This window comes from Scylla paramamosain, chromosome 35 (genome assembly GCF_035594125.1).
Source record: "Scylla paramamosain isolate STU-SP2022 chromosome 35, ASM3559412v1, whole genome shotgun sequence".
Taxonomy (NCBI): domain Eukaryota; kingdom Metazoa; phylum Arthropoda; class Malacostraca; order Decapoda; family Portunidae; genus Scylla; species Scylla paramamosain.
This window is the reverse complement of record NC_087185.1, coordinates 13,894,164-13,901,097: the sequence shown is the minus strand read 5'-3', so window position 1 is coordinate 13,901,097 and position 6,934 is coordinate 13,894,164.

Sequence of the window (6,934 nt, the reverse complement as noted above, 5' to 3'; positions counted from 1 at the left end):
ATAGCCGTACTGTGGGGAAGGAGTCGCAGCTGTTAAAAAAAAAAAGTACAGATAGAAGCGAATGGAGAGCAGGTTTGAAGGAATTGGATGAGGTAGGGGAAAGTACCTGCTTTGAAGGGGCCTTGTTCCTTACCTACCAGCCCAAGCTGCTTTTTAACCCTTTGACTGCCACTTGGTACACCTTTCCCTAATTACCAATCGCTCTGGGACATCTTTACTTGTTCTACAGCCACATCCAATCTTTGAACTGGGAAGAAATTGCAAAATGTATTCTTTTCATCGCCAACTTTCTAGTAGATGCTTATAAAGACGTCACGCATTGCTTCTGGTGCTGCTAATTGTTTCACGTCGCAGGGAAGGGGTTAAATTTATATTATTTCTGGCCGTGATTTGTTTTCTCTTCTGGAACATTCCTCTTGTTAATCCCATCCGTCGCTCTGCCAAAGGGATCAGATTGTCTGAACATTTGACTTGAAACCCTTAATGACCTTCGCCATTAGTGCTTTTTAAACTTGCTTGTATTTTTGTCCTCGATTTCTTTTCTCTTATGCAGCATTCCTCGTGTTAATCCCTTACGTCGCTGTGCAAAAGGGATGAGATTGTCTAAACATGAGACTTGAAACCTTTATTGACCTTCGCCATTGTATGATAAAACACTTAACTGACTTTTTATTGTATTTTATCATTAGCTCTTTATTTTCTGAAAGGATTATTGTCTTTTTTTTTATGTGCCTGATGTTCATTTCAACAGTAAAGGTCACCACTGCTCTCTGTCTGTTCGTCTGTTTGTCTGTCTGTCTGTCTGTATGTATGTATGTAGTATGTATGTATGTTTGTTTGTTTGTATGCCTATTCCATTGAGAGTATCCGAAGTTTCTGTGTTCCTCTTCAGTGTGTTTTTGTTTATCGTCTTCTGTTTGTTTGTATATTTGTCTGCCATTTTGTTTTTGTCGTTCTGTTTGTATGTTTGATCTCCGTCAGTCTGTCATTTAGTCTCTCTCTCTCTCTCTCTCTCTCTCTCTCTCTCTCTCTCTCTCTCTCTCTCTCTCTCTCTCTCTCTCTCTCTCTCTCTCTCTCTCTCTCTCTCTCTCTCTCTCTCTCTCTCTCTCTCTCTCTCTCTCTCTCTCTCTCTCTCTCTCTCTCTCTCTCTCTCTCTCTCTCTCTCTCTCTCTCTCTCTCTCTCCCCCTGCGGCACACTCTCACTCTCGCCTCCTCGCACTCATTCATTTACAGTATTAGGAGTCTTCCGGCCACACCCATTCCCCCTCTTCACATATCCCTCTTCTTTTTTTTTTTTTTTTTTTTTTTGTTTCTTTTCAAAAATTTACCTTTCTATGTATCTTCTGCTGCACCACCTGTCCTCCTCCACTCTCCTCCACTCTCCTCCACCTCCCCTTGACCCGCACTTGAGCCCACGAGTAGATTCACCATCACCTAAAGAAATAAAATCGATTGTGCCGGAATAGAGTTGCATGTAAACTGTATTAATCATATTTCTCGTGTTTATTTTTGTTGTGTGTTGAAAATATTGGAAAGTAATGTTCGTATCCTCACTGGGGCTTATAATGTTAGTTTTTTTTTTTTTTTTTTATATATATGTTTGAGTGACTATTTTCTTATGTACTGGTGATTCTTGTGGTTAATAAGCTTATATATCTATCTTTTTTATGTATCTTCCGCAGATATGGTATGATGCACAGATTATTAATACTCAAAGCCTTACTTTTATTAATGGACTCAGAACTCCATTTTTTTTTCAACATTTTTCTTACTTCCGCATCATCTTTTAAAAATATTTACCGTTTAAGGAAAGAAAATGCTTTGTCATCTATCCTAAGTATTATTTTTTTTATTCTTACCTACTAGTTCCTTGATTAACGAAGTGAGCAGGGTATTTAGAAACGTTAGACAGCAGCAGATCTTTTGTTTTCCCTAGAGTATTTGATTACACTAACGTACGAAAACTACTAGAAAATATACAAACGCGTATTAATTCTGGAGTATAGATCGGAAAACGCTCCAACACTCCAACGCTATGATTGGTGCACGAGTTAGTATGTGTTGCAACCCGTACGTCTTCTTTAGGCTGCTGCTGTTAGGGATCGCCACGGCAGGTCACTCGTGTCCACTTTCCCCTTTTGTTTCTGTAACACCCATCATATATCCTTCAGTACACCCATAAACCTTTTGCATCTTACGGCCACCCATTAATTCTCTCATATTTCATAATACATGCGATCCTATTTCTAAGTCAATGTTAGCAATCTGAAACTAATTCGTGGGAAAGGAATTTGGATGTTTTCAAGCCTATTTTCACGCACCTGCCTCTCTCAACTTTAGCACGGACTTGTTGACGCGTATCTCTTTCCCCTCCTTTTCTGTCACAACTATCACCAGTATGTTTTCCTTCACTCCATGCATAAACCTTTCTGGCCTTTCTTCCAGCATAGTTTGCCTCTCGAATTGTTACCACTTTTTGTACCAGAAGTAATATATGGTGCCTGGTACATCCCTTCCTATCTGTAGAGTGTTCCCACCGCTTACATAATGCGAATAGTGACGCAAACACGCACTCTTTCCTTTTGATGTAAAATATTTTTTTGTTTTTTCTTCTTAGGGCGTTCCCACCAATGCGCAAAAAATAACATATGGTGGCTGATACGTCCCTTCTCATCTGAATATTCCCATTACTTAGCTAGTCTGGAAGTAGTGACGCAAACACGCACTCGTCCCTGTAGGTGTAAAAATATTTTCTTTCTTCATCTTAGGGCGTTCCCACCAGTGCACTTGTAGTAATATATGGTGCTGGTACATCCCTTCCCCATCTGAGCATTCCCACTGCTTAGCTATTCTGCAAGTATTGATGCTGAACGTACTTTTCGCTCTCCATGTGAAATATTTTGCGTTTACCCACTGTAGCATTTGATCCTATTTCCCTTTTGATCTCACGTCCGTCATTTCCTGGCCTGCAGAATCCATTAACGTGTCGCTAGGAAGGTTTGCTTTTATAATGCCTTCGTCAGAGGATTTCGTACTTAGGTGTGGTTTCTCGTTTTTGTGATGCGGCAGACCTTTATTTACTCGCGTGAGAGAGAGAGAGAGAGAGAGAGAGAGAGAGAGAGAGAGAGAGAGAGAGAGAGAGAGAGAGAGAGAGAGAGAGAGAGAGAACGGTTTCTTTCTCCGTTTTTCCATGCGTTAGGGAAAAAAAGTACGTGAAAAGAAGAATCCGGAAAGAAATATTGAAAGGCGGAGGGAAAAGCTGCTGGGGAAAAAGTGAGACGGATGAAAATCCTTGACGTGTGTAACAGCGTAGTGAGAGAGAGAGAGAGAGAGAGAGAGAGAGAGAGAGAGAGAGAGAGAGAGAGAGAGAGAGAGAGAGAGAGAGAGAGAGAGAGAGAGATTCGAATACGCGGTTCTTCTTCCTCTTCTCCTTTTTATCTCCTTTTGAAATGTGTTCCCTGCCTAGTTTTTCTTTTTATCCTCCTACACGGCATCCCATAAGTCTGGACCCATAGACAGAGACACATGGACTGACAGACAGACATATAGACTGACAGACAAACAGATAGACATAGACTGACAGACAGAGACATTTAGACTGACAGACAAACAGAGAGAGACATAGACTGACAGAGAGACATACAGACTGAAAAATATCAACTACGGGTCCCAGAGAGCATAATAACTTGAATCCTCTCCTTTCTAGTCAGCAACATGGGTTATCTGCAACAAAATAAAGTAAATCAGAAATCCTATGGGTTCAGGTTTATGAGACACCCTGTAGTTCTTTTTTCTCTTTCTTACTTTTAGCAATTCACAATTTCATTTCAACTTGCTGTGTTCACGATATTTTATTCTTCCTTGTCATTCGTTTTCTTTTTTTCTTCTTCATTTTCGCAGTTCCTTTTTTTTTTATTCTTTGTTCCTCATAATCCAAATTACGTATTGTGTAATTTGATGTTTTATGCTTTTCATCTATAATGTGTTTTTGTATGATTAGCTTTTTGCTCCTCTTCAATTCATATTTTAAAATTTTAGAATTGTCTTTTTCATTTTTTTCAACTTTAGAATACATATTCGGTTATTCGTGTTTCCCTTCTATAATCTTATACGTTTGCCAACTGCTTACAACTCAAATGCTTATGTATAATATTCCTAGTTTCGTATAGCAAAGTGCTTTATATAACTCTATGGTTTAGTGTACTCGTGTTTCAGTTAGACTCATTTATCTTGTTAATAATAATAATAATAATAATATAAACTTTATTCAGTCTTTTGTACATACATTGTATAAAAGAAACTTTGTTCGGACTGGGCTCTAGTCTACATACTGTCATTAAAATAAGAATAAGAAAATATGAAAATAGTTCACATAGTAAAAATTCACACAATCATACAATGAAGCTGATATTACTGTTAAGCATTTTAATGCTCCTAGGTACAAATGAATTTTTATATCGTGAGGTTCGTTGTACAGGTGCTTGTAATCTTCTGCCTGATCTTAAGTACACATAATTATGATGAAGCGGGTGTGTCTCATCCATCATAATTTTTTTTGCTTGTTTTATGACATTTACTTTATATATCTCCTCCAGTGGCATCACATTTGCCCCTAACCTTTTAGCCTGTTTTACTATTTTATTGAGTTTATTTTTATCCTTACATCTGAGAGTACTGAACCAAGTGGTTATTGAAAAAGTTATGATGGATTCAACAATTGATTTATATAGTAATGAAATAATAGTTTTATCTACCCTAATGTTGTTTAAGATGCGAAGGTGATGCACCCGTTGGTTACACTTGCTATAAACTAGTTTTGTGTTGCTGTGTTAAGTAGATGTATAGTCATTTCAACTTGTTCACGTTCTCTTACGCAAAATGCACTTTATGTAAATCAGTTTCAAGAAGCGATGCACGTGTATGGATGAATTACGTCAGAAGTTTATGAGACAGCCAACCTTTCTTATGCAAGAGTTAACCAGCATTGTCAGTCATTCATCCCTTTTTCATATAAACTCTGGAACTTCCTGCCGTGTTCTGTATTTCCTTCTTCCTATGATTTGAACTCTTTCAAGATGGAGGTTTCAAGACACTTATCCTCCAATTTTTTACCATATATTTTTTTTTTAACTATTTTGAGTTTAGAGGGTCTTTTCTTTCTTAAATTTTGTTCCCCTTGGACAGTACTCATCTTTTATTAACAAAAATACTGTCAGTTGAGTGGATTGTGATGAGAAAACAGGATGAAACAGATCATAAGTTCCCTTACTGCTTTCTCACCATTACAATCCGCCCATTTGTCTTAATATATGCATACTGCCATGGGCCTCACACTGCCCGCTGACCTCCGCCACGGCAGCCTCAGACATGCTGTCCTCGTCCTTGGCCTTGTGATTTTTCAAAGGAGTGTGATTTTATGCTCTCTTTCTCCTTTACAACGTATCTACCTCGTGTGTGTTGTTACCTTTAGACCACACCCCTTTTATTTCTCTCTTATCTCAGCGCGCGCGCACACACACACACACACACACACACACACACACACACACACACACACACACACACACACACACACACACACACACACACACACACACACACACACACACACACACACACACACACACACACACACACACACACACACACACATCAAATAATATGTGTTCTGGTAGTTATTGCCGTAGAAATAACAGACGTAATGGTAGCTCCCTATCAGTGCTTTAGTCGAGAGAGAGAGAGAGAGAGAGAGAGAGAGAGAGAGAGAGAGAGAGAGAGAGAGAGAGAGAGAGAGAGAGAGAGAGGAGGCTTTTAGCATTAAAGTTATTACATGATAAATATATAGAAGTGAACAAAGTGAAGGCGGAGCGCAATTCATTGTGTGGTATCCTCACAGCTTGCACGTCAGACCCGACCAACTCCGCGCGGCTTTGGAATATGCAATTTCACTTTTTGTTTGAAACGCGTAATTGCTTTCTGATGCACAGATTCTGAACTGAGCAGGTGAGACCTAACCGCCAACACACAATTTGTCCAAAGAGAAATACTCGTTTTGCTTCCTCCTTACCATTCCCTTCATGATCGATGTTTTTTTTTTTTCATTTTTTTTTTTAGAGAGAGAGAGAGAGAGAGAGAGAGAGAGAGAGAGAGAGAGAGAGAGAGAGAGAGAGAGAGAGAGAGAGAGAATTATAATTTAATTTATGCAGTTTACGTCAGCATCAATTTAATTAAAAGTGTAATATTTGTCAATTATGAAATTACGTTTTTTTTTATTTTATTTTAAGAATATGCTAGTTTCTTTTTTATAACTTCTACGTAAAACAGCGATTTAATTCAGTATTTTCTCTTAGTAAATAGAAAAGAAATGGAAAAAAATATGAGAAGAGGCTTGTCACTGAATACATGAAAAGGGACCAAGAGGAGAAACGAAAGCAAACCACGTTTCAATTAACCTCAATGGAGAGAGAGAGAGAGAGAGAGAGAGAGAGAGAGAGAGAGAGAGAGAGAGAGAGAGAGAGAGAGAGAGAGAGAGAGAGAGAGAGAGAGAGGCTTGAGTTGTAGATTTAGTTAGATATAAGAAGAGGAAGAGTAGGAGGAATAAGAAATATATATATATATATATATATATATATATATATATATATATATATATATATATATATATATATATATATATATATATGTATGATGAGAGAGAGAGAGAGAGAGAGAGAGAGAGAGAGAGAGAGAGAGAGAGAGAGAGAGAGAGAGAGAGAGAGAGAAAGCAACTAAGAACTGGAATAAAGAGAGGAGGAAGAGGAGGTGGAGGATCTGTCGGGAATGCCAGAAAGAGTGTGTGTTTGCATTGCCTAATGGAGGGAGGCCAGGCAGGGTCAGGTGGCTCCTAATTACCCTCTTAGACGGGGAAATGTGTATGGCCATGGGGAGGGGCACG